This window comes from Eriocheir sinensis, chromosome 44 (assembly GCF_024679095.1).
Source record: "Eriocheir sinensis breed Jianghai 21 chromosome 44, ASM2467909v1, whole genome shotgun sequence".
Lineage (NCBI taxonomy): Eukaryota > Metazoa > Arthropoda > Malacostraca > Decapoda > Varunidae > Eriocheir > Eriocheir sinensis.
The window spans coordinates 7,935,999-7,954,876 of NC_066552.1; the positions used below are offsets into that span (position 1 = coordinate 7,935,999).

Here is an 18,878-nt window from a genome sequence, read left to right on the forward strand (position 1 = left end):
CCGTGGCACCGCTAATGAGCCCTGACACTACACGATGAGGTCAGGTCAAACGAGGTCAGTGGAAGGGGGAAGGGAGAGAGACGGAAGGAGAAAGATGGGAAGATGAAGTTAAAGAGAGATACAGAGAGACAGAAATCATAGAGAAGAAAGGAAGAAGAGAAGGAAGAGGAAGAGGTTCGAGAGAAAGTTTAGTAATAGTAGTAGTAGTAGTAGTAGTAGTAGGTGTTTTATGAATACTAACACACACACACACACACACACACACACACACACACACACACACACACACACACACCTGTAGGACACGCTCTCAATAGGATCGGACTCCATTAATTTCACGGCATAATCGTGTTTAGGAAATTGTAAAGAAGAAACAGATTCACAGTTTAATCATTAAGGGATTAGAGAGAAGAGGGAGGGAGGGAGAGAGAGGGAGGGAGGGAGGGATGAAAGGGAGAAGGGAGAAGGGTGAGTTGAAGGGGAGAAAAAAGAAGGGAGAGAGAGAGAGAGAAATAGGAGAAAAAGGAAAGAAAGAAAGGAGTGAAAGCAAATAGAAAAGGGAGGTAATGAAAAGAGAAACAGAGAAAAAGAAGGAAAGTAACGTGTGTGTGTGTGTGTGTGTGTGTGTGTGTGTGTGTGTGTGTGTGTGTGTGTGTGTGTGTGTGTGTAACAAAGGGTCATCATCATCATCATTAGAGGGAGGAAAGGGAGAGGAGGAGGGAAGGGGGAGGGGGGAAGGGAGGAGGGGAGGGGGGGGGGGTGACTCAAGCCTGTTTTTGTTCCCTTCCATAACACACCAGACGGAAAGGAGGAGGAGGAGGAGGAGGAGGAGGAGGAAGAGGAGGAGGAGGAGGAGGAGATGGAGGAAGACGAGGTGGAGGAGGATTGAGTACTGGTCCTCCTCCTCTTCCTCTTTCTCTTCTTCCTCCTCCTCTTCCTCTTTCTCTTCTTCCTCCTCCTCTTCCTCCTCCTCCTCCTCGTACTCCTACTTCTCTTCCTTCCCATTCTTTATTTTCTTTTGTCACGTTCGTCATCTCTTCCTCCTCCTCCTCCTCCTCCTCCTCCTCCCTCCTCCTCCTCCTTTCTTCCTCCTTCTCTTCTCTCTACTTTTTCTTTTCCTCTTCCTCCTCCTCTCTTCCTTCTAATCTTCCTCCTCCTCCTCCTTCTCTCTTCCTCCTCATCCCTCTACTATTTCATTTCCTCTTCTTCTTCCTCCTCCTCTTCCTTCTAATCTTCCTCCTCCTCCTCCTCTTCCTCCTCTAACACCAAACCCAAACAAACCAAACAAAAAAAAAACAAGAAAAATAAACAATACACAAAAACAAATAACCAAAAAATCACCAAAAATTAATTCCCCTTCGAGCCAGAAAAAAAAGGGAGGAAAAAAAAAGCCTTAATTATTTCCCGCCTCGCTATGGATTTATTTCCCTCGCCCTCTTTACGCCGCCACCCCGCGCGCTGACTGGCTGGGCGGCGCGGCGGAGGAGCCAATGGGAGAGCTGCTCTTCCCCTCAAGGCCGACCCGTTGGTGATGAATCTGTCAGCTTCTCCTCCTCCTCCTCCTCCTCCTTCTTCCTCCTCCTTCTTCCTTTCGTCCAACATCCCCTTTTCACAGTCTCCCAACCTTTCTTCTTCTTTTGCTCTTTCTTCTCTTCCTTCTCATCCCTTCTTCTTCTTCTCCTCCTTTCGTCCTCCTTCCCCTTTTCACCGTCTCCTATCCCTTCTTCTTCATCTCTTGCTGTTTCTTCTCTTCCTTATCCCTTCTTCTTCTTCTCTTCCTCCTTCTCCTCCTTCTCCCTTTCGTTCTTCTTCCCCTTTTCCTCCCTCTTCTGTCCCTTCTTTTTCTTCTGCTCTTGCTGTTTCTTCTCTTTCTTATCTTCCCTTCTTCTTCTTCTTCTTCTTCTTCTCCTCCTCCTCCTCTTCCTTCCTTCTTATTCCCCTTTACCCCCTCTCTTCTAACCCTTCTTATTATTATTTCCCTTTTCCCTTCCTTCTCATTCCTTCTTCTTCTTCTTCTTCTTCTTCTCCTCCTCCTTCTCCTCCTCTTCCTTCTTCTTCTTCCCCTTTTCTCCCTTTCCTAACTCTCCTCCTCCTCCTTCTTCTTCTTCTTCTTGTCCTCTTCCTTCCTTCTTCCCCTTTCACCTCTTATCACATTTTCTCTCCCTAATTTCCTCTTCTTTTTCCCTTTCTCACATTCCTTGTCCACCCCTTCTTCCTCCTTTCTTCTCTCTTTTCCTTTTTCTTCCTGTTTTTTTCTCTTTCCTTCTCTTTTCATGCTTTCTTCCATTCTTTTATTTATTTCTCTCAAAGTTTTCCTCCTTCCTCCTCCTCCTCCTTTTCTCCTCTCCTATCCATTCTTCTTCTTTTCCTTCTTGTTCCCTTCCTTATTTCTTTCAAGTTTCTCCTCTCCTTCCTTTCTTTCGTCCTCTTTTTTTTTTCCTCTTCTCTCTCCTCTATGTTTCTCTCCTTTCTTTTCCCTTTTACTTTCTTTCCTCTCTCTCTTGTTTTCTTCCCTCTACCTCTTTTCCTCCCTTCTCTCATGTCTACACCCTCCCTCATCTTCTTCCCTTCTCTTCCTTCAATTTCTTTCGCTCTAAGATTTAATTTTCTTTCCCTCTTTTCTTCTTAATTCGAGCACATAATCTCCTTGTCCTTTATTATTCATTCTTTGCCTCTACGCTTTCTCTTTCTCTCTCCCTTTAACCTTTCTCTTTTATCCATTTTTACCTCCCTCCCTCCTTCCCTCCTTTCCTCCATTCGTTCTTCTTTGCCCTCATGCAGAAAGGATAAGGGAAGGAGAGAGAGAGGAAGGGAGGAAGGAGGAGCTGTGTGTGTGTGTGTGTGTGTGTGTGTGTGTGTGTGTGTGTGTGTGTGTGTGTGTGTATGTGTGTATGTGTGTGTGTGTGTGTGTGTGTGTGTGTGTGTTTGGGTACGGAGCGAGGCGTGTTTTGTTTTATTCCACAAGACACGTACATGTAACAAACAGGACGAGAGAGAGAGAGAGAGAGAGAGAGAGAGAGAGAGAGAGAGAGAGAGAGAGAGAGGGACATCTCTCTCTCTTTCTCTCTCTCTCTCTCTCTCTCTCTCTCTCTCTCTCTCTCTTGCACTTATCGTTATCTCTCACTCTCTCACAGTTGCTCAAGTACTTTAATTTAATGTCTTGGGCGAGATCGCGGCAGGAAGGAGAAGAGGAGGAGGAGGAGGAGGAGGAGGAGGAGGAGGAGGAGGAGAAGGAAGACGACGAAAGGATTGCATTTATATGTCTGAAGGAATATTTCTTCTCATCTCTCTCTCTCTTCTTTTCTCTCTTAATTCCTTTCCTCCAAATATGTTTACTCTCTCTCTCTCTCTCTCTCTCTCTCTCTCTCTCTCTCTCTCTCTCTCTCTCTCTCTCTCTCTCTCTCTCTCTCTCTCTCTCTCTCTCTCTCTCAAAACTATATTTAGGAAAGCAGTAACGTGAGCTCTGTGTGTGTGTGTGTGTGTGTGTGTGTGTGTGTGTGTGTGTGTGTGTGTGTGTATGTGTGATGGCCTCTAATAACAAGCTGTGATAGGTGGACTGACCCCAAGTGGCGCCCTCCTCTGCCCTCTGACACGGGAGGTGGAGGAGGAGAAGGAGGAGGAGGAGGAGGAGGAGGAGGAGGTAAAGAGTCTCCAGAAATTATATCAAAAGACCAACACATCAAGGAAAGCGAGAGGACTAAATTTGAACACACACACACACACACACACACACACACACACACACACACACACACACACACACACACACACACGTCTCTTTCTTAATTCTCTCTCTCTCTGTCTCTCTCATACAATAATTAATAACACGTGAATCTGATAACTGAATGAAAAATGAATGAATTTAGGAGAGGGCAAAATTAGTATGGGAAACTATTATATTATTTTTTTGGGGGGGCGAGGAAGAAATGATAATAAAAAATATGTATCAATAATCTCTTTGTATGTGTTTTCTTTATGTGAAACTGAATAAAAAAGCGAATTTATGAAAGGGAAAAATTAATATGGGAAACTATTATATTATTTTGGGGGGACGAGGAATAATATAAAGAAAAAATATGTATAAGTAACCTCTTTTAATCACGGTGTGTATGTATGCAAGGCGAGTGTTTAGCGAATTTATGAAAGGGAAAAATTAATACGGGAAACTATTATATTATTTTGGGGGGGGCGAGGAATAATGTAATAAAAAACATGTATAAGTAACCTCTTTTAATCACGGTGTGTATGTATGCAAGGCGAGTGTTTAGCGAATTTATGAAGGGGAAAAATTAATACGGGAAACTATTATATTATTTTTGGGGGACGAGGAATAATATAAAGAAAAAATATGTATCAATAATCCCTTTCAATCACGGTGTCTATTTGTTATCTTTATGCGACGCGAGTGTTTAGCGAATTTATGAAGGGGAAAAATTAATACGGGAAACTATTATATTATTTTTCGGGGGACGAGGAATAATATAAGGTAAAAATATGTATCAATAATCCCTTTCAATCACGGTGTCTATGTGTTATCTTTATGCGAGGCGAGTGTTTAGCGAGTCAAGGAGGAGGTCACGGTTGCAGAATCTAAGGAAAGAATATTAAAACCGCATAACACTTCTTTAATTCATTGCATTTTCCTTTTTTTATTTTTCTTCATACTCATAAATTTATATTACAATGATTAATTAAAAATGTGAGTTGTTATTTTTTTTTCATTTTATTTCTTCTTTCCTATTTTTCCTCATTCTTCCAATTTATCATCGTGTATATTTAGCATTTCCTCGTTTTTTTTTTGTTTTTCTTTATACTCATCAAATTATATTAGGTCGATTAATTAAAAGATGTGCGTTATTATTTTTTTTACTCTATTCCTTCTTTCCCTTTTTCCTCTTTGTCATCATATATATATTTATCTTTTCCTCGTATTTTCATTTTCTCTTCCTTTCATTTTTCATCGCTTTCTTTTCTTTCCTTTTCTTTCTATTTTTCTCATTCATTTGTTTCTTTATTCCTTCTTTCTTTCTTCATATTCATCCTTCTTTCCTCTTTTCCCATTCTTCCTATTTATCATCATATATATTCATCTTTTCCTTGTATTTTCATTTTCTCGATTCCATTTTTCATCGCTATCTTTCTTTCCTCTTCTTTCTATTTTTCTCATTCATTTGTTTCTTTATTCCTTCTTTCTTTCTTCATATTCATACTTCTTTCCTCTTTTCCCCATTCTTCCTATTTATCATCATATATATTTACATTTTCCTCATATTTTCATTTTCTCTTGCTTCCATTTTTCGTTACTCTTCTTTCTATTTTTTCATTCATTTATTTCTTTATTCCTTCTTTCTTCTTTCTCCATCATCATCACCTTATGCTATCTCCTCTCCTCGTGTTTTTTCTCCTCCTTTCCCTTCCCTTTCCCTTTCCTTCCCCCTTTGACTTATTACCTTCTCTTTCTCTCGTCTCTCCCTCCACCCTATCATCAGTCCCTTCCCCTCGTTTCCTCCCCTTCTTCCCTACATCATCATCTCATATTCTCACCTTCATTTTTCTCTCTCCCCCTCTCTCCCCTTTTCTTTCATTTTCCAAACCTAATGATTTTTTTTACATTTTTTCCTTTCATTTCCTCTCCTTCATTTTCTCCGTTTCTCTTCTTTCCTTTTCTTCTCTTCCTTTTCTTTAATTTCCTTTATCCATTATCTCTTTTTTTTCTTTTCTCCCTCCCATCCTCTCCCTCCCCCCCCATCTCCTTCCTCCCCCTTATCCCCATTTTCCCTCCCCTCCTTATCCTTTCTCTCCCTCCCCTCCTTCTGCTTCCTCTCCCTCCCTTCCTTTCCCTCCCCTCTTTCTCCTTCCTCTCCCTCCCCTCCATCTCCTTCCTTATCCTTTCTCTCCCTCCCCTCCTTCTGCTTCCTCTCCCTCCCTTCCTTTCCCTCCCCTCTTTCTCCTTCCTCTCCCTCCCCTCCATCTCCTTCCTTATCCTTTCTCTCCCTCCCCTCCTTCTGCTTCCTCTCCCTCCCTTCCTTTCCCTCCCCTCTTTCTCCTTCCTCTCCCTCCCCTCCATCTCCTTCAAGTATACTATTTTTTTCCCCATTACCTCCTCTCTCTTCATATAAATAAGCACCCATTTCTTTTCCCTCTCATCCTCATCCCCTTCCCCCCCTGATTTCCTTTTCATTCTCCCCTACAGCCTTTCCTCCCCTCCACCATTCCTTCCTCTTTCCTCTTCCTCATCCTCCCCACTCTACCCATATCCCCTCTCATACTCCAATTTCCCTTCCCCATTTCACAATTTCCCATTCACCCATCTGCCATGCCCTTCACTACCCTCCCTCCCCTTCCTCCCTATTCAATCCATCTACTCCTCCCCCTTCCACTCCTCCTTCCCTTCCCCTTCCCTTCCTTCCTATTCCCTTCCTCCTTATCCCCTTCCCTTCCCCCTGCTCCCTATCCTATCCACCATCCCTCCCTCTCCTTCCTTCCCCCCCTCCTCCCCCCTTCCTTCCTATTCCCTTCTTCCTTATCCCCTTCCCTTCCCCTCCTCATTTTCCTCCTCCCTATCCAATCCATCATCTCCCTTCCCCTTCCCCTTCCCTTCCTCCCTTCCCTTACCCCATCCCTTCCTCTCTATCCTCCTCCTCCTCCTAATTCCTTCCCTCCATATCCCATTCATCATCTCTGTTCCCTTCCCCATTCCCCTTCCTCTCTCCTCCCCTCCCCAATGCCTCCCTAGCCCATCCATATTCTTCCCCATCCTCTCCCCCTTTCCTTCCTCCCTATCCCATCATCCATCATCTCCCTCCCCTTTTCCCTCCTCCCTATTCCCTCCCCCCCGCCACTCCCCTTCCCCCCCTCCCCTCCCCCCCCCCCTGCGTCACTTGGTCACGCTCCACACACTCGCCCTTCGATATCAAAACAAACTGAGCCAAATACCGCGCTTATCACGGCTGGGGGCAGGGGTGAGCGGGGGTGGGGTGGGGGGTGAAGGGGGTGAATGAGGTCCTTTAGCGTGGGGTGATGGACTGGGAGGGGCTTGATTATACTCCCCTTCTCTCCCCTCTCCTTCACTCCCCTTCCTTCCCCTTCCCTCCACATTCTTTCTCCCCACATTTTTCCTCCCTGCTTTTTGCTTCCCCATTTTCCTTCTCCCCACTTTCTTTCTCCCCATTTTTTTCCTCGTCACTTTTTTCCTCCTACCCTTCTTCCTCTCCACTTTTTTTCCACCCCACCTTCTTTCTCCCCATTTTCTTCCTCCCCTTCCTTCCAATCAAGCCTAAAATACTATGACCATCACTATTCTCTTCTGCTACTACTACTACTACTACTACTACTACTACTACCACATATTCTTCCCCCTCTTCCTTATTTCTCCTTTCCTCCCCCATCCGATTAATCTTTCCTTTTTCCTCCTCCTCCTCCTCCTCCTCCTCCTCCTCCTCCTCCTCCTCCTCCTCCGCATACCAGTACATGATATAGAGTCTTTCAGATAAAACGAAGTGTACGAATAATTTACAGAGGAACGAAAATTACGAAAAAAAATACATGCAACGAAATATAAAGTTAAACGAATTAGCACTCACGCACTTACGCACACACTCACTCTCACTCTCACTCTCTCTCTCTCTCTCTCTCTCTCTCTCTCTCTCTCTCTCTCTCCTTGACACCGATGATTAAGTGTTGGCGGTGAATTAACATGTGACAACAGACGAAGGAGAGATGGAGGGAAGGGAGGGAGGGAAGGAGGGAGGGAAGGGAGGAAGAAAGATGCGCGGAGATAAGAGTGAGAAGGGAGGGACAGGGATGGAGAGGGAGACAGATGCTGGGAGGAGGAGGAAGATGAAGATGACGAGGAGGAGGAGGAGGAGGATTAGGAGGAGGAAGATCACGAGGAGGAGGAGGAGGAAGAGGAAAGAGAAGTAGTAGTTGTGGTGTTGGATAATGGTATGAGGTTACTACTATCACTACTACTACTACTACTACTACTACTACTACTACTACTACTACTACTATTTTTACTACTACTACTACTACCACCACCAGTCCCAATCTCACTTACCGAAGAACATGAAAAAAAAAAAAAACTTCAATCACCTTCATATCCTTCAACCCCTTCCCCTTTCCCTTACAACCCCAAATAACCCTTTCCAATACCCTTCCCCCTTCAAACCTTACATGATGGGGGAAGGGGAAGGGGATCAGAAGGAAAGGGAAGTTGGGGAAAGGACGAGGAAGAGGAGTCGAATGAAAGGAACAGGAAGAGAAAAATGAGAGGGAAGGGAAAAAAAGGGGAAGGAATGGAGGGGAAAATGGGATGAGGTCGAAGAAAAGGGGATGGGAAAGAAAGGGAAGAAGGGGAAATATGAAAGGGGAGGAAAATGGAAGGGTAAAGAAAAGGAGAATTGGGAGAAAAGAGGAAGGGACGAAATGGGAATGGAGAAAGGGAAGGAAGAGAAAGGGGAGGAGAGAAATGGGGACAAAGAACAGAAAAGGAAAGAATGGAAGAGAAAAAGGGAAATATGGAGAAGAAGAAATGGGAATGAGGAACGGAAAAGGAAGGGAAAAGGAAAAAGAAAAAGAAGGGATAATATGAAAGGGAAAATAAAGAAGGGGAGGAATTGGAAAGTGGAAAGAAGGGGGAAAGAAGGAAGGGGAGAAATTGGAAAGTGTAAAGAAGGGGGAAAGAAGGAAGGGGAGAAATTGAGATGAGAAATGGACGGGAAAGGGAAAAGGATAGAAGGGAAGAATGTATAGGAAGGGAAAACGTGGAAGGGGAGAAACGAGGAAGGGGAGAAAAGAGAAATGGGGAAGGAAAGGGGAAGGGGAAAGGAAGAGGAAGGGGAAGGGAAGAGGAAGGGGAGTATGAAGTCAGGGCTGCCAGAACCCGACCCTGATTTATTGGTGGTCCAGGACAGGACAGCCATTTGCTTTGAGATATATTGGCAATTATATTATTCTCGGGTTGCACTGATGGGCGTTATCACTCACGACGAGGAGGACGAGGAGGAGGAAGAGGAGGACGAGGGCGAGGAGGAGGAGGAAGAGTAGGAGGAGGACGAGGGGATTTGATGAAGAATGACGAAGATAAGGGAAAGAGGTATAAGGACGATGAAGAAGAGGAGGAGAAGAAGAGAAATCAGATATGGAAGAGGAGAAGGGAAAGGAGATGAAGGGATTAGATAGGGAGAAGAAAGAAGAGGACGAAGACAAGGGAAAGAAGTAGAGGCCGATGAAGAAGAGGAAGAGAAGAAGAGAGATCAGATGTGGAAGAGGAGAAGGGAAAGGAGGTGAAGGGATTAGAAGAGGAGAAGAGAAAAGAAGACGAGGAAGATCAAGAGGACGACGAGGGTGAAGAAGAGGCGATAATGATGAGGAGGAAGAGGAGGAGGAGGAAGAGGAGGAGGAGGAGGAAGAGGTGTTAGGAGGGAGTACTGAATGACTGATTGATTTGTTGACATTAACCACACACACACACACACACACACACACACACACACACACACACACACACACACAGAAAAAACAAAATCGAATCAACACTTACATCATCGCTAAGGCCGGGGCTCGCACATCTGTTAATTAAAGAAGACAAAATTAAACTTCAGAAAGAGAATAAATAAATACATAGAAATAACACTGAATAAAAGTCTTAAAATTTATATGTTAAGAGTTTGTATTATTTTATCTTTCTAACTTTCCTTCACTACTTTACTATCACAATATCATGGTTTTTTTTTGCCTTGCGTATCATTATTTTCCTGTTTCCTTTTCAAATTTATATACTTTCTCTTCCTCATATATTTTTCCCCGAGTAGCTTTGTTTGCCTCTTCATTTTGTATTGGTTTCATCTACATATATATTTCCACCTTATTTTTCTTGGCATTCCTACGCCATACTCTTTATTAACAGAGGAAATCGATGTGTTAGAGATAGCCATTAACCCTTAAAAGTGGTTCAAAGAAAGCTGGTAAGGAACGGAATCTGACCTTTGATATCGTTGGAACTGATGGGAAAACTTGCGATATGGGCGTAAGGAAAGACATAAAATTCAAGGAAGATCAAATACGTTTCACAAATACCACGACACTCCCCTCTTGAGAAGAATCCCTGTTGTTCTGCCTTCCATCCTATATCCTACACTCTCTCCCTTATTAACCTCCTCCTTTCTTCTCATATCCAACACGCTACACATTCCCTCTCCCCTCCTTCCTACGTCCTCCACACCCTACCTCACCTCCTCCTTTCTTCCCATATCCTACACTCTACACTTCACCTCTCACCTAATTCCTACGTCCAACACACCCTACCTCATCTCCTTTCATCCTCTCTTCCCACCTACACACTCCACCTCACCTTCCCCCTCATAACTACACCTGCCACTGATACACCTAACACCTGGTCCCTTGAAGGTGTAAGTGTGTGCATAAAAAAAACTCACTTGTGTCTAATCTTACACCTGAAACTCAAGACGGTGAGGTGTGTGCGAAGCTGACAGGTGTTGTTGCTGGGTGTAAGTGTAGTTTACCTGTGTTGTAGATGATGTTTGTAAATGAGTGTTGGTTTAAAGCATTAGTAATCACACTTGAGCTCTGTTAGTTAAGGTAGATTATAGAAAGGTATTTATTTTCGCGTTGTTTATTATTGTTTATTAGTGTTGTTGTTGTTATTATTATTATTATTATTATTATTATTATTATTATTGTTATTGTTATTAGTATTAGTATTAGTATTGTTGTTGTTGTTGTTGTTGGAGTTAGTTTTATGTTATTTTCTATGTTTTGTGATTTACTTTGTAGTCGTTATTCTCTCTCTCTCTCTCTCTCTCTCTCTCTCTCTCTCTCTCTCTCTCTCTCTCTCTCTCTCTCTCTCTCTCTCTCTCTCTCTCTCTCTCTCATGCCCTCATTTCCCCTCGCCCCGGTCATTATTCTTCCTTCACTCCCAGTAACTAGATCACACACACACACACACACATGTACACACACACGCAAACAAAAAATCCATCTTCGTGCCTCGTAAACAATATCAGCGTGAGAGGTTTCGTATGTTGGTGATGATGATGATGATGATGATGGTGATGGAGAAGCCTGGAGGTGAGGATTCTAGTGAAGATTAGGTTGAGACAGTAGTAGTAGTAGTAGTAGTAGTAGTAGTAGTAGTAGTAGTAGTAGTAGAAGTAGTAGTAGTAGTTAGGGAAATAGCTTCGAGTCGGAGGGAGAGGGGAGACTAAAAAGCACGAGGCATACTTTACGAGAGGGGAGAGAGAGGGGAGAGAGGGAAAGGGAGGGGAGAGAGGAAGGGGGCAAGGGGAGGGGGGGGAGGGGAGAGAGGAAGGGGGCAAGGGGAGGGGGGGGAGGGTCAAGAGGTGGAGGTGAAGTGGAGTTGAAGGAGGTGATGAAGCACATGCAAATGATGGAGAAATGTTGCAGTTGTAGAAGTAGTAGTAGTAGTAGTAGTAGTAGAATTGGTGTTAGTAATAGTATAGGGAATTTGTAGTGGTAGTATCAGAAGTAGTAGTAGTAGTAGTAGTAATAGTAGGTATAAAGGTAGAAGTAGTTATAAAAGTAGTTGTAGGAGAGGTTGTAGTAGTAATAGTGAAGGTTTTTGTAATAGTAGTAGCACTGGTAGAAGTATAGTAGTGGTAGTAGTAGCCAATAGTAGTAGTAGTAGTAGTAGTAGAGGTAAAAGCATAGTAGTCGTAGCAGTAGTGGAAGTAGAAGCAGTATTATAGTCGTCGTAGGAATAGAAGTAGAAGCATAGTAGTAGTGGTAGTAGTAGTAGTAGTAGCAGTAGTAGTAGTATTGGTGGTGGTCGTCGTCGGGGGTCGTACCTAGCCGGCGTGCTCCGCGGGCTGTGCGTCTCGTGTTACTCTCTTATGACTCGCTCTTACTTTAATTAAAACACGTGTAAGCTGACCCGCTGTCTCCAGCCACCCTCGGCTCAGAGAACTCTTGTTTGGAAATTATTGTCATCCCTCCGCGCGCTGCACCCTCCAGCGCTGCTCTCCTCTCCTCTCCTCTCGTTCTCCCTTGTTTTATATCCTCGTTTTCATTCGGTCTTTCATTTTCCCCTTTGCTTTTTGTTTTTGTTTTCAAGTTAATCGTTTTTCTTTTTTATTCAATGTTTTTCCTTTGTTTCCTTCTTACTTATTTGTTTTACTGCCTTTCTTTTCAATGTGCTTTTTTTTTCGTTACTCGTTTTTCCGTTTTTTATTCAATGTTTTTCCTTTGTTTCCTTCTTACTTATTCGTTTTACTTCCTTTCTTTTCAATGTGCTTTTTTTTCTTTTGTTTTCAGTTTTGTTTTTTGTTTTCGTTACTCGTTTTTCCTTTTTTTATTCAATGTTTTTCCTTTGTTTCCTTCTTACTTATTCGTTTTACTTCCTTTCTTTTCAATGTGCTTTTTTTTTCCGTTTTGATCTTACTCGTCTTTCTCTTTTATAATGTTATTTTTTTATTCTTATTTTTTTCTCATTTGTTTCCTCTTTTTCAATATCTTGTTTTTTTTTCTTTGTTTTTCTTTTCATCTCATTCGCCTTTCTCTTTTACCGTCCGTTTTCTTTTCTTTTTCTTCTTTATCTTTGTAATTGTTCTCATATTTCATCTTTAGGCGTCTTTATTGGATATTTTCTTTGTTCATTTATTTTTTCTGTCTTTCTCCTCACTGTCTTACCGAGCTATTTTTTACCTGTTTTTGTTATCATCTCAATCGTCTTCCTCTTTTACCGTCCGCTTTCTTTTCTTTTTTCTTCTTTATCTTTGTAATTGTTCCCATATTTCATCTTTGCGCGTCTTTATTGGATATTTTCTTTGTTCATTTATTTTTTCTATCTTTCTCCTCATTGTCTTACCGAACTATTTTTTATCAACTAGTCATTTCCGTTTCTTTTCTTCGTATTTTCTTGTCTTCCTTTTATTTTTTCGTTCCCTGCACTTTATCCTCATTTTTCTCTTCCACATCTTACAGCAATTTTAACGACTGTTTTCTTTATATTTTCATTATTTTTTTTTACAACAGAGGAGACAGCTCAAGGGCACACAAAAAAAGGAAACAATAATAAAAAAAAAAAGCCCGCTCCTCGCTGCTCCTAATGACATATATGCGTGTTCTGCCTTGCTATATCTGAAAAAATAATATCACTGTTATTCTCGTACAGTGAAGATTATCATAGTTATTCCCCTTTTCTTTTTTTATACTATGTACTTTTTTAATTATTACGCTATGTTCGTTTTCTTCATTACGGCTTCCACTTTAATGTTTTGTCTTTCAATTTAAAACTCCTGAGAAATTCCTTTGTTGCTACACATTCTCTCTCTCTCTCTCTCTCTCTCTCTCTCTCTCTCTCTCTCTCTCTCTCTCTCTCTCTCTCTCTCTCTCTCTCTCTCTCTCTCTCTCTCTCTCTCTCTTCCCCGAGCTTAATGGACAAGAATTATACCAATGTAATTTTTTTTTTGTAAATATGTAAATCAATCAATCAATCAATCAATCTCTCTCTCTCTCTCTCTCTCTCTCTCTCTCTCTCTCTCTCTCTCTCTCTCTCTCTCTCTCTCTCTCTCTCTCTCTCTCTCTCTCTCTCTCTCTCTCTCTCTCTTCCATTGTTCTCTTCTCCTTCTTCATCAACAGCACATTTTTATCACGTTTCTTTTATCCACACTTTTATCTTGCTTTTCCTCTCCCTTCATTCTCGTGAGTTATCGCCATTCCTTCCCTTTTTTTCCTTTCCTCTTTTTCCTTCCTCTTTGTAACTGATCTCGCTCTATTTTTTGCTTTGCCTCTTTTTTTCTCTCATTCGCTTGTTTATGAATGATCCTCTTTCATCTCTATCTCTCTCTCTGCTTCGCTCTTTCTTTCTTTCTCTTGTTGCCTCTTTCGTCTCGTGTTTCTCTATTCCTTTCTTTATTTAGTTTTTGTATATATCTCCTCCTTGCGTATTGATATTCTTTATTTCTTTTTTATCTTTTTTTTTGTCTTGCTTTCTCTTGCTTTACGTGTTTCTCTATTTCTTTCTTTATTTAGCTTCTCTTTCATCTCCTTCCTTCGTACTGATATTATTTTCTTTTTTTTTATATATAATTTTGCTTCTTTATCTTTCTTTCAATTTTTTCCGTGTGTTTTATTCTGCAGCCTTTGTGTATTTTTTTCTTTATCTACTAATTTTCTTTTTTTTCTCTTGTTTCTTTGTTTCTCCTCTTTCATCATTGTTGCTTTCTCTTCATACACTTTAAAGACTTCTCTCTACACTATTTCACTTCCCTTCTGTCTCCCTTGTTTTATCACCTCTCTTTCTATGTCTTCCTCTTCTATCTCAGTACTTTTTCTCTTTTTCAATTTGTCTTCTCTTTGGTTTTCTTTCTTATTCCTTTTCCTCTTTTTCAATGTTTTTTTTATTTGTTTTTTCGTTTTCTTTCTTTCTTTTTTATTTGCTTTCTGCTGTGGATGTTTTTTGTCTGTCTGTCTCTTTTTTTTTTCATATAGTCATTTATCTATTTTTTTTACCGTCGCTTATTTGACTTTTTTTTATAATTGCGCTTTTTGTTTTATTATATTTTTCTTTGTTTCCTTTCTTTCTTTATTTTTTCCTTTATTTATCATCGTCTGTCTGTGCCATTTCGTCTTCATATAGCCAGCCATTTATTTTTCCAGGATCACTTTTTATTATTTTTTTTCATATTACGTTTTGGTTTTAATGATTTTTTTCATCCACTTCATTTCGTTTTTTTCCATTACTGCGTTTTTTTCAGTTTTCGTGATATCTGAGTCTTAATTAGAGAACAGAAGAGTCGCCGATGGTTTCAGGTTATCATTAAAAGCAAAAAAAAAGAAAAAAAAGAAAAAGAAATTCGTGCTTCAAACATTTCCAAAACATTTCTTCGGCTCTGGTTCTCGGTATCAAGGAAATGGAAATGGAAATCAATCACTTTTGTTTTCAGAGACTCGCTTGTTGAGGCGTTTTTGTTTGTGTTCATTTCACTTATACACGAAAGAAAAGTAGGAGAGAAGAGTTGGAAAGTCTAAAACTCACATATAAAGGAAAGAAAATGATAAGAGAAAAAAGATAATCAGAAGAAAGTTAGGAGATAAAGAAAAGATAAATAAAGAAAGGAATAGAGAAACACGCCAAGAAAGTGGAAATAAAAGTAGGAAGGTTTAAAACTCACGGAAAGAAAATAAAACGATTAAATGATGATAAAAAAAAAGAGAATCAGAAGAAAGTTAGGAGATAAAGAGAAGATAAATAAAGAAAGGAATAGAGAAACACGCCAAGAAAGAGGAAATAAAAGTAGGAAGGCATAAAACTCACGGAAAGAAGAGAAAATGATAAAATGATGTGAAAAAAGAGAATCAGAGGAAAGTTAGGAGATAGAAGAGAAATTAAATAAAGAAAGGAATAGAGAAACACGCCAAGAAAGAGGAAATAAAAGTAGGAAGGTAAAAAACTCACGGAAAGAAGAGAAAATGATAAAATGATGTGAAAAAAGAGAATCAGAAGAGAGTTAGGAGATAAAGAGATAAAAAGAAAAGGCTACAAAGGCAACAGAGTAAAACCAACATAAAGAAAAGAAAGATAAAGATAAAATACGAAAAAGCGTATCAGTACAAAGTGAACAAATAAAGAAATAGATAGAGAAACGCGGAAAGAAAGAGGAACCAAGAGGAAGAAAGAATAAAACAAAACAAATTCTCGTGTAAAACCTTTCTGAAAACATTTCTTCCTTATCAGTATTCTAAATTAACGAAAATCTATATAAATCGTTTTCTTTTTACTCAAGCACTTACATTTCTGAATCTTGGTTGTACAATTTTAAAAAGACGTATGATTCTTGTGATTCTTCCTACAAAAACGTCATTTCTTTGATTCTCAGTATAAAGCAAAGACAAACACATAGGCCTACATTTTTCTTATCTTTCTCAGCACACGCACTTTTATCGTTTCTCGCAAATTCTGTTATCTTTTGTTTTCCTGTTGCAATCTGTTTCGCTTCGTCTACCTCCCCCCTCGCCCCCCACCCACCCCCATGCACGTGATACATACAGTCATCCTCTCGTCTGTGTGTGTGTGTGTGTGTGTGTGTGTGTGTGTGTAGGAATGTATTAGGTATGTGTTGGGCGTGTAACACAACGCTTGTACGGTAGGTGGCAAGGAGGGGGGGAGGGGGGAGAAGGGGAGAGGGGAGAGGAGAAGAGGGGAGGAGAAAGGGGGAGAGGGGAGAGGTGGGAGAGAGATAGAGGGGGGTTAGGGAATGCAAGGGGAGGAAAAGGGACAGAGAGAGAGAGAGAGAGAGACTGGACAACAGGAAAGTGATCGAGAGGTAGAAGGATGTAGAGGACAGAAAGAAAACAACGATTAAAAACAATAAACAAAAGAAATACAGGAATTGACAAAGAGGGGAAGAGGGAAAAAAAATATAAAGACAGGAATAGGAATAAAAAAAGAGAACAGTAATAAAAGGAAAAGAAACAGAAGGAGGTGTAGAAAGAATGAAGAAGGGGAAATGGAAGGGAAGGTGAGAGGAAGGGTGTAGGAAGGACTGCCGAAAGAGGTGAATGAGGGGAAGGGGGAAGGGGGGGAGAGGGGTCGAGAGGGGAAGGGGGGAGGGGGGGAGGGGGGGAGGGGTCGTGACATGTGTTATGGTTGTGTGTAACGTGAAGTGGGTCAGGTAACTTGTCTTATAAATTATTGTTGTCACCCCTACAGTCACCCCCTTCCTCCCTTCCTCCCCTCACCCTTTCTCCCTCTTCCATTACTCCCTTCATTCTTTCTCTTACTTCTCAATCCGTTCCTTTTTTTTCCTCTTCTCTCTTCTCTCTTCTCTCTCTCTCTCTCTCTCTCTCTCTCTCTCTCTCTCTCTCTCTCTCTCTCTCTCTCTCTCTCTCTCTCTCTCTCTCTCCTTATCCTTATTTTTTTTCTTTGTCTCTCTTTCTCTCCCTTTATTCCAGCCTTTTGTTCCCCCTAGTCACCCCTTTCCCGCTTCCTCCCTTCCTCCCCTCACCCTTCCCCTCTCTTCCTTCTCAATCCTTTCCTTTTTTTTCCTCTTCTCTCCATTTCTCTTCCTCCTCATCCTTATTCTTTTCTTTCAGCCAGTCTTTCTCCCTTCATTCCTGCCCTTTTTCCTTGTTCTTTTATTTCCCTTTCCTTCAATCCTCCCTCGTCTCCCTTCTTTTCTCTTCATCCTCCTCCATTTCCTTATCCTTCATTTGCTCATCTTCACTTTCCTTTCATTCTCTCCCCTCCCTTACCTTTCCTCTTTATCCTTTCTCTCATTATCTCACACTTAATCCTCTTTTCCTTCCCTTTCTCTCCTTCTACCTCTCTTCTCCACCTTCTCCCCTCATTTCCCCTTTTCTCTTATTTTTTCCTCTTCTTTTCCTCTCGCTAATATCTTCTCCCTTTCCCCTCATGTTCTTTCTCTCCTCTTTAGTTTCTCTTCTTTACCCAAACCGCCCCTTCCTTCCCTCATCTCCCCTTTCTTTCCCTCCCACTCCTTGCCTCTCGTCTTACTTCTCCTCCTCCTCCTCCTCCTCCTCCCTTCATCTTCCTCTCCCTATCAGCCTTCTTCATTCCTCTTCATTTATCCGTCTACCGCTACCACCCTCCTCCTCCTCCTCCTCCTCCTCCTCCTCTTCGCTACCTTCCCATGACGAAGGGTCGCGGGCGGTCGTGTGAAAAGGAGGATAAAAAGATGAAAGGAAGAACAAGAAAAGATGATGATGATGATGATGAGGAGGAGGAGGAGGAAGAGGAGTTGGGTGGCATGGCGGAGGTGGTGGTTGCGGTACGGACGTAAAAAAGAAAGAGGAAAAAAAAAAGTATACCATTACACGAAAAATAATAATATGCAGAGGGAGAAACGTGAAAATGAAGAAATAAGAACAAAATTAAGAAAAAGGAAGAAAAATACAAAGAATACATAAAAATACGAACATTACGAATAACGAAAAAAAAATCATGTATCAGATCTACAATAAACACTGAAAAAAAAATAATAATGGAAAAAATAAGGAAGTAGAGTTGAAATTAAAGGAGCAAATAACACTCCCTTTTATTCCCTTTCAATACCCTTCCTTCCCTTCCCCGTCACCTTCCCCCTCTCTCCCTCTCTTCCTTTACCCTCTTCATCTCCCCCCTCATAAAAAGACCACCCCATTTACCTCCCCTCTTCTCCCTCCCCTCTTCCTCTCTTCCTAACCATTCTCTCCCTTTCTTTCCCCTTCCTTTATCTCCCTTTTCTCCCTCCCCTCTTCCCTTCTTCCTAACCATCTCTCCCTTTCTTTCCCCTTCCTTCATCTCCCTTTTCTCCCTCCCCTCTTCCCTTCTTCCTAACCATTCTCTCCCTTTCTTTCCCCTTCCTTTATCTCCCTTTTCTCCCTCCCCTCTTCCCTTCTTCCTAACCATTCTCTCCCTTTCTTTCCCCTTCCTTTATCTCCCTTTTCTCCCTCCTCTCTTAGTTCTTTCTCTCTCTTCTTTTCCTAACTATTTCCTTCCTTTCTCCCCCTTCCTAGCCTTCCCCTTCTCAACTATCCCCTTCCTTCTTCCATTTCCTCCTCCTCCTCCTCCTCTTCCTTCTTCCTAACCATCCTGTCATCTCTTCCCCTTCCTTTCTCCTTCTCCCTCCTCTCTTAGTTCTTTCTCCTTCTTCCCCTCCCTTCCTCCTCTTCCCCCTCCCTCTTCCCCTTCCTTCTTCCTCCTCCTCCTCCTCCTCCTCCTCCTCCTCCTCCTCCTTAACCACAATGTCATCTCTTCCCTCCTCCTCCTCCTCCTCCTCCTCCTCCTCCCCTCCCTCCTCCTCCTCCTCCTCCTCCTCCTCCTCCTCCTCTTCCCCTCTCCTCCTCCTCCTCCTCCTCCTCCTCCCCGGGGCGCCGTAGCAGGTGTCGCCAGGCCC

The 18,878-nt window shown here is 41.8% G+C and overlaps 2 protein-coding genes across 9 annotated transcripts in view; one reads left to right on the forward strand and one right to left on the reverse strand.

Annotated features, from left to right (window-relative positions):
* Positions 1 to 9,575, reverse strand: part of LOC126980391 (glycine receptor subunit alpha-4-like) — a 110,076-nt gene extending 100,501 nt beyond the window's left edge. For 7 of the 8 annotated variants that reach the window (XM_050830275.1, XM_050830277.1, XM_050830273.1 and 4 more), the window contains exon 1: positions 9,545 to 9,573. The gene's annotated coding sequence lies outside the window, so the exon portion shown is untranslated. Of the gene's footprint in view, positions 1 to 9,544 lie in introns of all 8 variants that reach the window. The other variant, XM_050830274.1, reaches the window with a different exon arrangement.
* Positions 1 to 18,878, forward strand: part of LOC126980392 (homeobox protein SIX2-like) — a 49,465-nt gene that overhangs the window by 18,752 nt on the left and 11,835 nt on the right. The window lies entirely within an intron of this gene.